This window comes from Cupressus sempervirens, chromosome 7, assembly GCF_028749045.1.
Source record: "Cupressus sempervirens isolate cs-2001-9-10 chromosome 7, ASM2874904v1, whole genome shotgun sequence".
NCBI classification, from domain to species: domain Eukaryota; kingdom Viridiplantae; phylum Streptophyta; class Pinopsida; order Cupressales; family Cupressaceae; genus Cupressus; species Cupressus sempervirens.
Window position 1 is genome coordinate 711,504,458 of NC_143124.1, and position 17,679 is coordinate 711,522,136.

A 17,679-nucleotide genomic window follows, 5' to 3' on the forward strand; every position below is an offset into this window, starting at 1 on the left:
GCATTACCTTAAAGAAATGTGGACATGTGGAAGAAATGTTACAACAATTGTCCATAAAAACACATTGGTGCGCCTTTATAACTTGATACATTGGGAGTGTTTAGTGTTATTCCTTCTATTGGTTGAGATGACCACTTTTAGTGAATAAAATCCACAAGTCAACTTAAGGTTTCCAATTCACCGGGAGCCAAATTAAAAGAGAAAACGTTTGTTTCCAAATCTGTTCATTACTCACAAATGATAAAAGCATGGAATATGCATAGTAATAACTCTGATTAATAAGGTTTCCTTAATAATATATCAAGGAAAGCATGCATAATATTGTTTGAATACTAGCATTAAGGCATCTATCCAAAATCAGCCAAAGTATCAATAATCTAAGTAAAAGTATCTATCAACGCTACCAATTATACATATTTAACATTAAAAAGATGTCTCGGGGTTTATTCTTCAACAAAAGTAAAATGCATTTTCCAATGTCCATGATTAACCAATATATATGGTAGGTCTCCTACATGTCCCTCTTCTTTGTTTTTACTTGATCCAATTGTCTTTACACTCTTCTTCTTTTTAGGTTGCAATTTTTTTTGCTTTTAAATCAGTTTGTATAGGTGTTTGTGCCTTCGCTTCCTCTTCCTTCTTCATCATGCTGAAATTCTTCAATTCTGTTGCAATTGTGTTCCAACATTTCATAGCATTTTCAAATGCATCCTCCTCTCTTCCTGTAGTTATCAATGCTACATTCTCTTGCATGGAAGTTTTTTGTTTATAAGCATTGACTTATGACTTTCTTTTTTATGGCACATATTATGGCCTCACCCTTGCCAGTACATCGTCTAGTATTCCTTTGAACTTAAGGATTTCAGCTTGTCATTTCTTCTATATGATTGATGCTAGTTTTGAGGGTGATTGATGCTAGTTTTTAGCAGGTATCCTACTATATGTTCTCATATTGTGTAGGACGACGCTAATGACCTTATTCTTATCTTCCTCTATACATTTTGAAAACCTATTTCTCAATATTTTGTAGCTTCCATTATGTTTCTTACCTCTCTTTGTCATCTTTCTTACCTCCACATCTGGTTCTCACTCAAATGGATACATATCTTTGAGGAGCATTAAGGGTTATTTCTCCTTTACATTCTTTTTTTTAAAGCTCCTTTTCTTGTATGTCTAGAGCTTTGTTTGTTGGGTTGAGCTTGCCTCCTTTCTTCTAGTGTTCTTTCCAATCTTCTTTGGCTTAGGTGAAGACTCTCGATCTAAATCACGATTTTCTTCAACATACACCTTTGGTTGAGAGCTCAATGAGGCTTCATGGATAGCTCTAATTCTTCCTCAATGATCATTTCTTCAGTCTCATCTACTTCAGTTGCTTTGGTGGCTTGTTTCCTACTTGATTTTCTTGTATTTTTACTGGTTGATGCAACACTTCTTTTTCTTAAGAATTGAACTCTTAATCATTGTGCATGTGCCGAACTTAGGCAATTTTGGGTCTATTGGTATAGCCAATAACCTGTCAGTGTATGGCCTTGCCACTTCCTTTATCAATTTGAATTGAAATGTTGTTTAACTAGTAAGTGCATGGTTCAAAAACCTGTAGCATGAAATAGTATTTGTTTGCTTAGAAGCACAACTCATTCTTATATTTTTCAACCACGCTGAAGGGAATTATCTCCCTTTTGTGCATCTCATGCCAAGATTTCTTAAAGTATGATTGCATGATGTCATTTCCTTGGTCTCCCAGTTTCCTGTACATCTTACTAATTTGTGTTGTGATGGGTATTTTCTTTTTCCATTTGAAGGTTAGCTACCTAGAAATTCTCTTCTAAAGTAAAAGAATATATTTACAAGAATAACTCCAAACTTTACAATATGCTTGTTGTAGTTCTTCTTGATCTACCCAAGTTTTCCATTAGTTGTCCATGAAGCCACTGATTAGGTCAAGTGTGGCATGATCACGAATGATCTGGTAAGCACGGTCTTTTGCTCCACTCAGTACAATGTTCTATCTGCTCGAATAGTAGATGTGATAGGTGATCATCATCATTATGAATCTCATCTAATCACTAAGGATGTCGTTGATTGAGAATACATACCCATCAACATCCCCTCCAATTAGATTTGCAACCTTTGGAACCATAATTATTCTCATGGTCAACTCCAACCCAATTCTACTAAAACTTGTAACCCTTTGAATTGTGTATTTGGTGATCCTATGTTGTTTATCCAACCACGTAGATTGGTCATGTACTTTGTTTAATACAAACCCTACCCAATCTTCATGGAAAAAGTTAGGAATATATATATATGGCATGTTGCATATGGTCTTTTCGAGTGTCTGTGTTCTATTTTTAAAACCTCATCTTCACAAAAATTTCTATATATTTTGTTAATGCCCTTATAACGTCATTATTGAATTCTCACCCTTAGATATGCACTGAAATTCTTGGTAAGCAAAACGTCTACTAGTAGCGATGACAATGCTCCTTCCATGTCCTTTTTTTGTGCCTTCAACAAAGGAATCGTATATGTCAAATGTTCAACTTTCTTTGGATTAACCATCTCCAATTTGAGGATTTCTTTGACCATCTTGAATTTAGACTGGAAGATGGTAAACTAAATCTCGATCAACAACACTTACTCTTTAATGCTCAGGCTACCATTTTTTCTCACTCAAAATACTATGCAAATCAAAGAATGTTCACACTCAGAAAGATAGGTTTTTGCAAATAGAAAACTCAAGAGTTTGAATTTGCAAAGAGGTAACTGGATCTTTGATAGCCTATTTATAAATTGATAATAGTAACATTAGGGTAACATAAGCATTGCAATGGTAACCAAAATGTTTTCCTTCTACTTAACCCACATTAATGTTCATGACTCGTGAACCAATGATCACATTCCTACCACACTCATATCTTACTACAGGTGTACCACATTTGCCAACTATCTTTCACTTTTTTGTCACTATTTAAATCACAAGGCATGGCTTACCAATTTAGACTAGGGAGACTTGTGTAAGACTTTTGCTTTTGCACATAACCCCTTAAGCTATAATAGTTTAGTTTGTTTTAGGAGTCTCACCACTGACCGATGAGTTCACAACCTCAACAGGCTTGGCATCTACAACCTTGTCACTTTTCTTTTTCCATTTCTTGTAGAAGTCCATTCTAGCTTCCTCAGTGCTCACAATCTTTCTCTTCCCTTTTATGTCAGGGGATTAATTAGTGGACATGCTTCTTGATCTAAAGTCTCTAGAAAGATGTCCAATCTTGTTGCAGTTATAACAGTTCATACTTGTTCCTCTCTAAGTTCTTGAGGTGTTTCTATAACCCATTCGTATCTCGTAATATGATGCAAGGTGTCCACCATTCCAACAGGTTGAGCATACCTGTGTGGTGAAGTAGTCCCTCCCAATGGTACTTACTGACTTCAGGGATGATTGATTTGATCTCGCCTTAGATTTACAATCTTTAGCCTTGTTTCCATACTTGTTACAATAGTAACAATATCCATCAATTCTTTATCATTGAAATGAGATCTACATTCTTGTGGAGTATGGTCATACTGGTACCAATTGTGATAGTATCCATTAAAAGTACATCGGATACCAGGTGAAACCTGTTTGTGCTAGCGTGCATTGTAAGTATCTCCTACTTTACCACAACAATGACAAGTAGGTTTCTTAGGTTTCATATCTTTGGATGGTGTCTTTCCATTCTTTTTAAAGTTTAGGTTTTCACCTTCAGAAGAATCACCTTTCTCAGTCTTGTTGTCACCTTCACATCGAAGATCAGTAGTGTTTTTGTTTCTTCTCTGAGATCAAAATTGTTCATCTATCTTTTTGGAGTTGCCATTAAATTTCTTAGTTTTTCATTCCTCTAATTTTTACTCTTAAACTCCTTAGTTAGCTTGAGTACCTTTTCAATCACTTGTGTGAATTGGTCCAAGTTAGGATAGTTGTGCTCCTCTTCTACTTGCATTCTTTGTGCATCTCTACTTCTTGTTGCTTCCTTGGTTTCTTGTTTATCCTCTAGAGCTACTCTCAATACTTGCTAAACTTCATCGTTGGCTAGAATGGCGTAACCTCTCTATTCTTGTAGTTTTCTCATTTTTTTCATTGTCTCCTCCTAATACTTCTTCATCTACACAATGATTTTTCTTAATTTATCATTATCATCCATGAGATCAAAAATGATTTCTTTAGATCCATATGATCCGCTTTGTTCCTTCTAGTTACTCAATGAATTCATGACTCATTAAGTTTCTTCATGATCTTATTTCTCTTTGTTAAGAAAACCCTTAACTTGTCTTTCAAATCTTCAATGGTGGATTGATCATCTTGAAGTTGCTTCTAAAGCTTGAACATTTCCATTAGATCTTCCCTCAAGCTATTAAGCTCATTTTTTTTAGGGTTTGCACTCTAATACCAATTGTTGTCCCAAACTGATACTGAGAGGGGGTTGAATCAATACAAACTTTCAAACCAACTCATTAAGCTATCATACCAGATATTCTATAAAAGCAATAACATATAAGCATCCAAACTCACACAAAATTGCATACATCAACAACACATGGATTTTTATATATGGAAACCCTCAATAAGATAATGAAAACCATGGTGGGAATAATATACCCACTAGCCTTTTACTACAAATAAAAGGTTGTCTAATTAGAGGCTACAACTCTTCTTTATGGGAACACATCTAGTTATGGTTGGTAGTAACCTGTTAGGATTAAAGAAGCCTTTCAAAGCTACCTTGTTAAAATATTTACAACACTCTTTCTAGAAGGCACCTAGTTTACAATATGGTTTCTTTTGAAGCATGCCCAGTCAAGAGCTTACAAAAGGGTTGCAATGGTAAGATAGCACTCAAAATGGTTGATCTATATAAATGACACACATTTTGCTAGTAGATCTCTTGAGTATACCTTGAAGATTCCTTGACCTCTACTGTCTGTCATGGCTTCCTTTGTGATAGTTGTTATACCACCTTTCTCTCTTCTTCTTAACTCTATCTGCAATCACTCGTTTGCAACACTGCAACTCTCTGCTCTACAATTGTCTTCTCCTTCACTCTCTCACTCGTTGATCTTCAACTTCTCGCAACAACTTCCAAATTAAGTATTACACGTTATATGATCTCCAACATTTGGGCACCAAAACCTTAAAAGAAAAGCTCACTCAAAGTAGATGCATTCAAGTTTTGAATCGAATACTCGAGGCAGTCACAGAATACCTATGACGCCTACTAGTAGGCTCTAGACTGGTAGGCCTACCAATCCTTTAGTGAACCCATATCTAGCCTTTGTCCTTGCATCCTTCAGCCACTTTGGATTGTATAATTGTCACATCAAAGTGTAGTATGTGTGTTCCTCTGCTCTATTATGTCAATGGTGATTCACCATGTTAGATCATTGCTTATGACTTGTTCACTTTTCCTATTTTCTTGTTTTTCCCTACCCTCCATTCTTTCTTGATTAGACCAGTGTAGGAGTAGGAGAAGATAGTAGGGAATTGAAAAATACGCTAACTTGATCACCATGGCCTACTCTATTGAATGCTACCCCTGAAGGAAACCCAAGAAGCGTAGAAATGCTAAAATATTGGAGGATTTACAAGAAAAAGTACATTGGCTAGTTGTACAATAAGAGATCTAAGCTATTAAGCCCATGAAATTAGAAATAATATAGTGTGCCTATTGTAACTAGAATTGACATATCCAAAGTGAATTCTCACAAGCTAAGAAGAGAAGACCTCAAGAGTAGTTAAATCCCTCTAGCATAATTCAATGTAGTGCACAATTTGTCAAGAATGGGACATTTTAACTCACTAAGAGCTTCCCAGAGAATAAACCCCTAGTTCAAAAAGGATGAAACTGAGGGTATAAAAAAATCAATGTTTTTGTATCCATCACCGTAAAATAGATACAAGTAATATCCCCCGATATTGGATACCACCATCGTAGGATAAGTAGAATACTCGTGATATAAAAAATAGCTAACAAGGCTATCCAAATTACAATAAAGAATAAAACTCTTGAGGGCATAGAGGAATAGGCTAAAACAATAGCAGGGAATATGATGCATGTTTCAATTATAAGTTTGGTCACTATACATAAGAATGTTAGATAGAGAATAAAATGGCATGGACATTTTGTGAACAAGACACTCGTAACTTATTTACATGTGATGGTGGGCATTCTATTTCAACAGATAAAATAGCCAACCTTCCTAGAGTGATAAACTATAAAGAGGAGAAAGAGTAATCTAGAGGATACCAAAACATGTCGTAAGGAGACGTCACAAAGTAAATGAGTAGTCCTTGAACACTTCCATAAAATTGAACCCTAGAGAAGTAGTACTCATAGAGGAAAATAAATATAAAATGTGAGTTAAAAAGAAAGCTAATGTTTTATCTAGATAAGATAGTGATATTGGGATACATAAAAAGAAATCATTCATAAAGGAAGGATATGAGGAATATTATATCCCACAAGAAGTTGAAGAGGAGGAAGAACCAAAGAAATTCCAACCTAATAAAAGATAACACGAGAAGGTAGTTGAATAATAAAACAGAGAATAAAACAACAATTGTAGAAGGAAATAGGATGTTTTATAGAAGAAATGAGAATAATGAAAGATTTAGCTATTGTAGCTAGACAAGAAAATTTTATAAAATGATAAAAACAATAAGATTATTAATGGAACAAACAGAAGTAGGTAAACCAACTATCAAAGGATAGAAACTAGAAGAAAGGTCCCTCATCAATTAATATTCAATTAATTATCATAGAATGATGTCATGGTTGACTTGGGCGTGGACCTAAATTTTATTCCATCCATCACATGGGAGAAATTAGGCATAAAAAAGCTTGTTGAAAGGCTAATAAATATAGGTCTAGCTAAGAGTCTCAAAATGAAAACATTAGGCACTTGGAAGAGTGTTGAAGTGAATGAAAAAAGAGTAAAACATCATGTAGAATTTGAAGTGGTTAAAATGTAAGAACAACTAACACCTTTTGAAGTCTACTTGAACTAAGATAGTTTTTGAATTCTAATAGAATTGTGAATTTCTAGGAGGTATTCTCGTTGTAGATACTAGCATAGTATGGTAGTGTGTATCCCCCTAGGTGAACTGAATGATACAACTTATATAGAAGAGAAAACATAGAAATTGTATGCAGAAATGTAAACAAATGTATACTCATTTTCTAAAATTTTAGATGGATGAGAAGACAATTTAAATAGCAATGGAGAACTAAAATAAGAAATTGATAACTACAATACAAGCAATGATGGAGTTTTGGAGGAATGGATGCAAAGAGATATGTACTTGACATCCTAGAGGTTTATGGAATTTGAAGATTTTTTCTCAAACATAGCAAACCTAACATTGCAACCAAATGCAATAGAAAATGGAAGCTTGCATTTTTTAGAATACAAAATAAAGCCAAATGCACACTCACAACTAAAAAGTGTATCAAACCATGGAAACTCAAAATAAGTTACAAAACAAATATTATAACATGTATAAGACATACATGAACACTTCACTTTATAGAAATAAAAAGGAGTACTTCAGATGCAAATCAATTGATGAATTTATTTTCATATAACCATTCATTAGGCTTAGTTAAGACTTTTGTGTTTGTTATGATAGAACACTATCATTAACTAGAGTCTTTATACTAGACCTAAAGATGCATATGAGCACTATGATAGTTTATTAAATAAATATTGATAATATATAAATACTTAATACTGCATATAAAGTGTGATGAGCTTGAATAGTTAGTATCATATTCAACATTTTGTATGTTAATATGTTTTGTCAGTATTCAACCAAATTGATTAAAGCAATTATCGTAGCCAAGAATGAGTTCCTAAAAAATAAGTAGAATTCACTTTGAACATGTCTTGACATATGGCCCAATTATATCAAACAACTACAAAACACGATACACTTGAATACCTCCTTGATGCTTGACTAACCAGCTTCACCAATTCCATTTATCTATTATGTTATATTGTTTCAAGTGAATAGTTATACTTTGTTATGATCAAATAGTTTGATCCTCTTAGGATTTTGTGTTGTTGATGCCTTTCTTAATTAGCAATAAATCTCTTCCTATCTATGAGAAATGAGTGTTAACTTAGGTAGTTAGAAGATGAATTATTATATTAAAGATTGTATAGAAGTCAAGTTGAACTTTGAAAAGGTTAATGTTTTTTCTTTTTCAAAAAGCACTTCTATTGGAAAAATATACACACATGAGTTAATGAATACATGATTTGCAAAGTTAATTTACTTCATTTAGTTGTCTATTTGAGATTATCATTTAGGAGGGCTCAATCGAGGTAAAATACTTTGAGTTTTATTTATGAATATTAGTTAGGGTTATTGATCTCATTTTTGCACATAAGATCACTATAGTATAGTACTATTAATCAATATTGTTAATATCATCATATAGAAGTGTCATTTTCCTTGATTAGGATTGTGTAAGTGTTTTTAATTAAGTGGAAAGTGGGTTTTGAAGGGGCCTCGAAACCCTTTACACAATGATAGAGAAAAAAATATCATTATAGCAGTACAAATATACAACAAAAAGCAAAGACAAAACAGGTTGCAGGCAAAAACAAAAGGCCGACGAAATGACAACTGACAAAGGAGCAACAGAGAGAAACATGGGACAACAAAACACCCAACCAAAGTAAGAGTTAATTAAAGTTCTTGAGAAGCTTTGTTAGGGTTATCAGCTCCCTAAAAGCTATTACAAAAGGGAAGGCATTACAAAAGATATCAGCTCCATTATTGAAGACTTAGGAGACATTGGAAACCTCAAAGATAAGCAAACCGAGCTTGTTAAAAAGCAATCATCTCTTTTGACTGAAATAGAGCAGCAAATTAAAACTTGGGCCTATACTTGCAAAAACTCCAGCACTACGTCTCTGCCAGTGGTTGAAAAAATTGTCCAAGAGAAGTTGGCAGAAGACCGAGTTAGGTGCTTCAGGGAACTCAACCTTCGGGTTAGAGGTCTTCCTTTATCCTCCATTGATCCTCTCCCCACAGGCTACTCATTTCTCAACGAGCAACTGGGTATTTCAGATATTACATTAGACAAAGCATGGTTTGGACACGATGGCACCCTTTTTCTTAGGTTTCTCTCACTGGTTGATCGACTACAAGCTCTCAGGGCAAAGAAGAAGCTCTTCCTTCTTCCCATAAAGATATTTCTTGATGAGGACCTCACAAAATCACAGGTAGTTGAACTAAAGCACTCTAGGAGTCTTGTGGTAGAAGCAAGGAGTAACGGGAAATGGGAAGTAATAAGGAATCTAAAGGCGGTTATTCGTGACTCACCTCCCAAGGGTTGGGATGAGAGACATACCCAAGCCAAATGACACTCTGAGCACCAACAGTTTGGCAAGTCTAAGCCCTCCATTGGCTCTTTGCTTGTCAATTGTTGGAATGGCAATGGTTCCCTGTGGTCTTTGCCAAGCTTACTTCATGATGCAGTTGGGGATGTTGATTTGTTAGCTATTACCGAGACTCATGAGAGTCCTACTCGGCCCCTTCCAGGTTACATAGGGTATCAGTGGCTTTCAGTTTGTAGAGAGGAGGTCCGAGCTTCGGGTGGTGTGCGTGTTTCCGATGGAGTTGCTTGTTTGATTAGAGATGATCTGTTCAGTACTACCACATTGGTTCTTTCTGACACTTATGCCAGATTTATGTGTATCTGAGTTGGAGGTACCAATCACCGCTAGAAAGATATCTTCATTGTTGGTTGTTACTTCCCGCCGACTACCTCACCTTACGCCATTCATAGTGTTGAGGATAGGAACCATTTTTCAGACATATTTGAGAGCACCTCCAAGTTTGGGGCTATGGGTGACATCATCATCTTAAGAGATTTTAATGCACAGACTAAAGATCTCCAAACCCCCCAATATGACCGTGGGTCCGATTTGATTTGCACTACTGAGAGGGATCTTAGTAGTATGGGGCTTCAACGTTTATTCGAGGATCACAGTGGACCTCTAACTTGTTATGGTCGCCACCTTCTCCAGCTCTGTGAGTCCTCCAACTTGGTGATTCTGAATGGCCTCTCTTGTTTCCCGGGTTCTGAGCTTTTTACGTGTTGGCCTCATAGTGGGGGTGCGAGCGTGGTGGATTACATCCTCGTTTTTGCTTCCTTCCTCCCCTCCATCAAAAATTTTATTATCTCTCGTCTTCCCTTGGCTGATCATGCCCTTCTTAGCCTTTCGGTCTGTGTTTCTTCCCACCCTTTACCACCCATCTCTACTCACCCTGCCCGGTTCTGCCCCCACACTCGTTTTTGTTTCAAGGATAGTGATCAAGACCTCTTCATTTTCCATTTGATAAGATTCCTCTGCCCAGCTAGCTTCACGGATCACAGTCAGGTGTCCACCATGTTTCACTCACTAGCTACCACGATTTGGGAGTCGGCTCTCCTCTCTATCCCTCACCGCTCCATTTCCGACACTCACAGATCGGCTTGACAAAATACTTGTCCCATGAATCAATGGTTTGATGATGACTGTAAAACTTTCCACCGCTCCTTGCGCTTGGCTTTTGATACTCATTCCCCCGCTTTCACCAATTTACGGCTCTCTTACAAATGCTTTCTTCGCCATAAGAAGCGATTATTTATTGCTTTGCAAGGCAGATCCTTCCGAGACATGCTTATTCAGTATCCCAAGTTGTTTTCGCGCATCATGTTTCCCAAGCGTAGCCAACCCCAGTCCACCCCCGACCTTCATCTCCTTGCTTCCCATATCTCCACGTTGTATGACATCCCAGGTCAGCTTAGCCCCCTTCCCAGCCCGCTCCCCCATTGTCACTTATTCTCCACCTCTAGCATTTACGAGGCCATCAGACTTGTGAGATACAGCAAGGCGACTGATGAGGAGGGTTTTCAGGCGGAGCTCTTCAAACTCGGTACCACGATCTTGGGCCCTTATCTCTCTACGCTCTTTAATAGAGTGGTTTGTTTTGGTTTTCCGGACTCTTGGTTGAGACACATTATTCACCCGATCCATAAGTCTGGGCTGACCTCTAATCCCGAAAAGTATAGGACCATCATGATTGGGCATACATTTGCCAAAATTTATGCTACAACTTTGAATACTATTTTATCTAGTGAGGTTGATAGGAGGAATTACAGGGCTAAGAGTCAAGCAGGATTCAGGACAGACTACCAGACCATAGATCATATCTTTACACTACGAGTTATTATCAAGGAGGCTCGACATCACTCGAAGAAAGTCTACTGTTGTTTTGTGGATTTTCGTAAGGCTTTTGATTCCATCCCCAGAGCAGCCCTTTTTAAGAGACTGAGAGATATTGGTATTTCTGAGATCTTATTGACGACTATTATGAGGTTATATGAGACTGTGATTGGTAGACTCAGGACCATATAGGGCCTCTCTGATCCTATCCAGAGCACCATTGGGGTGAAGCAGGGCTACCCTCTCTCGCCCACCTTGTTCGGGATCTACATTGATGAACTCGAGGCTTTTCTTAGTGACTCCTTGCTTCCAGGTGATGGTTGTCATCTACAGCAGGTATTGATCTCCATCCTTCTCTTTGCTGATGATGTGGTTCTTCTTGCTTCCTCTCCTGAGGGTCTTCAGAGGCTTTTAGATAGAATTTAATCTTCTTGTGATATGAGACAGCTGGTTGTGAACCTTGAGAAGACTTGGGTTATGTTCTTCAACGGTCTAAAGACTTCACATCTCCATTTTCACTTCCAGGGTCAGGAAGTTGAGATTACATCATCTTACACATACCTTGGGGTTAAGTTTTTTGGATCTCGTTTCAGCTTGAGATCAGCTATTCAGCCTCGGATTAGTAAAGGGTTGAGTTCCCTTGCCATGCTCGAGAGACAGTGCTTCAGACACCACTTTCAGGATACATTGTCTAAGCTATCCCTCCTGGATTCCTTAGTAAGACCCACAATGCTCTATGGTTCGGTGGTTTGGGGTCCTTCTCTTTTAGACTAGGATTGGGCCAAGATCGAGAGTACCCAGATTATGCTCCTCCATCGAATTATTAGATGTCACAGTTCTACCCCCCCACAGTATTATTTTGGCCGAGTTCGGTGCTCACCCATTCAAACTTGCAGCCATTTTTGACTTGATCTGGTTTCTCCACCGTCTTCGTGGATTTGTTGACTCGGAGGAAGGCCAACACAGATACCCTCATTTAGCCTACTGCTCTTCAGTTGCTATTGCTGACTTCGATCCTGCCACTAGAGCCCGTGGTTGGTATGCTCAGGCTACTATCCTACTGAGTTCAGTGGGGATCGACATTGATCATCTTCCTCCCTACCAGTTCTCATTGGATGCCCCTGCTCATATACTCCCTTCTCGGCAGGAGTTGAACGGGCATGTCAAACTTGACATTTACAGGAAGTATATAACACGGACCTAGGTGGATCCTCCAAGCGGACTACGTCCAAGGATGGCTTTCTACGCTGAGCACTTCTTAGTTATCCGAGATGGGATTATTGTACGCCCTGAGTACTTACATAAATACTGGACTCACGCCCTATGTATCTCCCTTGGCTCCCTTAGGGTGGGCTCGCACAAACTCTGAATTCAGGTCGATCGTCATATTGCTAGAGAGGATCGGGTGTGTACACTTTGTACCTTAGCAGAGGCAGAATCTGAGATTCATTTTCTTTTCAGATGCCCCATATAGTACAAGATTAGAGGGAGATTTTACTGTCTGTTTAGAGATTGCAGATCCCTCTCAAATTTTTTCAGGTACACCGATCAACGTTGCATTGCACTCTATCTCCGCGAGTCCTTACAACTTCGTGACCATACTTTACAGCTTTCATTTCCCAGGAGTCAGACCCAGGCACAACTTATTACGACCTTCTTCTCGCCCTTAACTCTAGCACGGGGTGTGAAGCAACCGTACAGTTTCCCTAGCACATGTTCCAAATCAATGAGACCCCATAGGGGACCTTTTTGCCAGCGACACTCCTCTCGTAGCACTCAGCTTCATCACAAGGCTTCTGGTAGCCGCACAGATCAGTCACTGTTGGAATTTTTTCCTATGAAGACAGATACCTAATCTTTTCTATGATGTTTCCTGCTTTCTTCTTCTTTTGTTGTGCTTGTTCTTTTTTGGACACCGTTTGGTGCTCCGTTTGTCTGCTTTTTCCTTGTTGTAAGCTTCCAGTCCCATAGACCCACGTTGTGGTCTTTTGTTGGACATTAATAAATTTATCTTATCTTATCTTATCTTATCTTATCTAGCTCGAGATGATCCATAGTCTCAACTTTCTTGATTTCCTTCATATCCTTGTTAGCATGTTGCACCATCTTCCTTATACCAGCACAAGTTCTCTTGCACATCCCAAAAAGGACATCTCTTGGATTAGTGTCCTCATCCACAACCTACACAAAAGATTTCTCCTAGTTGGTATTCTCCATCCTAGCAATGAGGATCCTAAGATGCTCCACAAAGGCCTTGAGGATTTTATAACTCCTCTCTCTAACATTCCTAAAAGTGTCTTCAAAGCCAATGACCTCAACACAAGAGAGCCTAGTGTCCAAATCCTTAAAGAACCTCTAACATGGCTTCGGTATCATTGTCAACCTTGATGAGGTTTCCTAGAGCTTCAAGGAAAGAGTTATCCTTGACAACACCAATAGCATCCAAACAATCTAGCTTACTAGTAAAGGCCCTTCGTTTAATTTTCATCTCTTTCACCTCATGAGAATCCTATTTTACAACCCTATTAAAATCCAAAGCCCCATCCTTGGAAGTTTGTAGGACATTGATAGTGGGCTCCTTTTTATGATTGTCCATCTCAATAAAAGTGGCACCCTCCCTCAAGGTACTCATAGTGGAGTGTTTGATTGTATTTTTAGAGTAGCCTTAGTGGTATTGTGGAGCGCTTTAGTATATTTAATTTTGTTGAAATATATCATTGTTGGTTGTTATCATTTCAATTTTATTCGTTTATGTATTTTACATACTATAACATGTGTTATTAAGTAGGAAAACAACCTAGATATACTCATGGTGCACATACAATAGAGGCCCATTTCAATTATACCTCCCTAGGATGACAATTAAATGTAACTTGTACTCTACAAAGTTTTCTCAATTCTTGATAGTTAGCCACTAGGTATATAAGTGATTAGGTTGGTCATCATCATAAGTGAATTTATGAATCTCTACACCTTTGACATAATTTCCAAGCATGGTGTCAAGATATGAAAGTAGTTGGATTGATTAGTAGTCTTTCATGCTTTCCTATTAGTAAAATTCATTATTTTAGTATTTAGGACCGTCAAAACTAAAGCAAATACCTAAAATCTTTACTAACCACATGCAAGTCATATGGAAGGAGGACCACATTATTTACATGTAAAGAAGAAGAGAGCCTCTTTATAGGTTCTTCCTCATACAACTAGTTCATCAACTCATCTAGAAAATCATTATCCTCCATTCTCAACTACCTCTGAAGCAAGTTTTAACTCATCTCATGACTCGCCACCTAAACTCTTTATGAAAATAGTGTTGACTAGAATAATGGAACTCACACATTCCATTTCCCAATGTTAAACCAAGAGAGCAATGTCGCCTTAAATAATACCATCTTCAACTCTTCTAAAACTGCATGGGCTTGTCACTAAATATCTTGACACCTTTATCCTTGAGTTTTATGTCTTATGTCGTAACGATGACAACACCATGGATATCTATAAGTTTTAAAATATTTAATACTACACTTACAGAATCTTCCTTGAGGTAGTTTATAAGTACATGTAGAGATGGAGTGAATTATTGGATCATCATAAGTAGATGTGATATCTACTAAAGTTTCACACAAAATGCCACATTTGAGAGAGAAATCATGTCGATTTTCCCCTCCCTACTTCATTGTCTAACCTTGATATTGGTGACACAATCTAGACAAGTGTTCAAACAAGTACCTCGAAAACTCAAAGTTATTTATATAGATCACTGCCTAACAACTTATCTCACAATTGATAAATCTATATACCAACAAATATTTTTATTATCATAAACTCTTCTACTTTGTACAAGAATCATTTGTCATTTTCATCACATGATTTGCCAAGGCATCTTCTTGAACATTAGATTGTCTCATAGATGATTTTACTAACAAAACCAAAATGTTAATCATTTGTCTATTTGTTGTTTTCCTACATGATTAACTCCTCATAGTAGTTTCCTAACACATTGGCACACTTTCACAAGTCGATGCAAGGAGTTCGAAGAGTCGTAACTTTTGACTTAAATATGAGTTTTCTTATATTTTTTCGAGTTTATTTCAAAATCTATAGTTGAGGTGGATTCCAACTCAGCCAGCTCTGTTGGGGCCTGTTTCAATTTATTTTCAAGAGACAGAAATTCCATCTTGACCTTCGAATTTCAGTTTTAAAATATCTTAGGTGTTTTTTTTTTTTTTTTTCTGCTTTGTAATAGCTTCGAAATTTCTTTCTAAATTTTAGAGATTAGTTGGCAATTCACCTTTATGGTTTAAAGGGTAGATATAGGAAACTTCAAATTTTCTTTCAGAGGTTTTTTAGAAGTTACCAAAAATAGCATATTTTTCCAGTTGTCGAAATTTGCCAAATTTGGAAATTTCATGTTTTCTCATTTTGGAGTCAATTGTTATTTAATGGAATTAGAGATCCATGTAGAAGGAGTTTTTCGGTAATGAACAATTTAGAGTTTGAATCTATATTGGGTTTTGTCATGAGTTATTAAGCTCTCTATGAATTGAGATCGATGTGCTACATCATTTGGTATCAAAGCCACAAGATGGCTGGGAGAGGAAGAGGAAGAGGAGGCATCACCCAATTTCAAAGAATCATACTAGACTTGCAAAGGCAGATTGATGAGCTTACTGAAAGAGTTGATAATCAAAGAACACAAAATGATAATGTATTGGAGGAAGAAACAGACGAAGGAAGCAGTGATCGAACGGAGGGAAATGTAGAAAATGAAACTGAGGAGTTAGCAGAAATGAGCTACGAAGATAGAGTCCTAAGGGCTTTCGAAGGAAAGAATGATGGTATCAAAATTGAAGTCTCAAACAATGCTGGTAGCCTTCAAGCAGAAGAATTGATAGATTAGTTAAATGAGATGAGTAAATTTTTTGACTAAATTAAAAGGTCATGCCATGATCTGGTGGGATCATCTCCAAAAGAAGCGGGTGAAGAAAAACAAGGACAAGATCAAGACAAGGAGTAAGATGGAAAAGAAATTGAGGGAAAAAATCTTGCCTATAGATTATTCTCAAACTCTCTTTCGTAGGTTCCAAAATTTGAAGCAGAACTTATCTTCTATGCAAGAATACATAAATGAATTCTATAAGCTCTCCATGCATATAGAACATCAAGAAGATGATGAGTAGATGGCGGCTAGGTATATAAATGGTTAAAATTCACCATCCAAGATGAGTTGAGCATGCACCATGTCAATAGTATGGAAGAGGCCTCTTAGTTGGCTCTAAAGGTTGAAGAGAAATAGAACAGACAATATAACCAGAGGAATAGAGGAGGACGAAGAGGCACATCAAACCTTTTTTGAGGAAGTTCCAGTTATGGTCGAGGAGACTCATCCTTGGGATTTGATAAAGCAATAGATACCTGACAAGAACCTCAAAACCCGAAAAGAGGAAAGGGTTTTCAAAGAGGACGAGGCTATGGCAGCGAAAGAGGATGGGAAAATCAAAGAAGGCCTTTTGTTTGCTTCAGATGTGAAGAGGAAGGACACATGGTTTTCAAATGCTCAAACTATAACATGCCAGAAAGATTGCAAGGACGACAAACCAGAGTGAACCTGATGTAGACAGAAGAAGACGAGAAAGAAGTCTCAGCAGATGTAGGAGAAAATATATATGGTAGACAGGGAAATCTCCTTTACAAATTATTTATGGTAGAGATCCTTCAGGTGTTCTAGATCTCATGCCTCTACCATTGGGTGATAGGATTAGTGATGATGGAGTGGCCTTTGCTGAACACCTTCAACAAATCCAACAAGATGTCCAACACAAATTACAACTCAACGATGATAGCTACAAGATTCTTGCAGATGCTACTAGAAGCCACCGAACATTTACTGAAGGTGACTTGGTCATGGTTTACTTACGCCGCGAGCGGTTTCCTACTGACACATATCACAAACTGAAATACAAAAAGATTGGGCCTTGCAAAATCCTTAAGAAAATTAATGATAATGCTTATGAAGTTAGGTTACCCGACAATCTAGACATCTCTCCTGTGTTTAATGTTTCTGATTTGCATTAATTTCATTGAAATGTTCAAGAGGTAGTTGATGGACAGGAAGTTGAGTGGCAATATCACCTTCCAAATAAGAAACAAGATACCATTGCTCATATTCTTGACAAACAATCTACTTCCACAAGGCACGGTCAATACAACCGCTATTTAGTACAGTGGGGTGACTTACCAGACATTGAAAACACATGGCTATCTAAGCGGGCAGTGTTGCAATTAGATCCTTCCAAGTTGCACCACTTCACCAACAGTCACTTGTAGGAGCAAAGTTTCTTTCAAGAAGGGGAGAATAATGTAGGGAGTTTGGAGAGTCGTAACTTTTGACTCGGATCTAGGTTTTCTTAGATTTTTCTG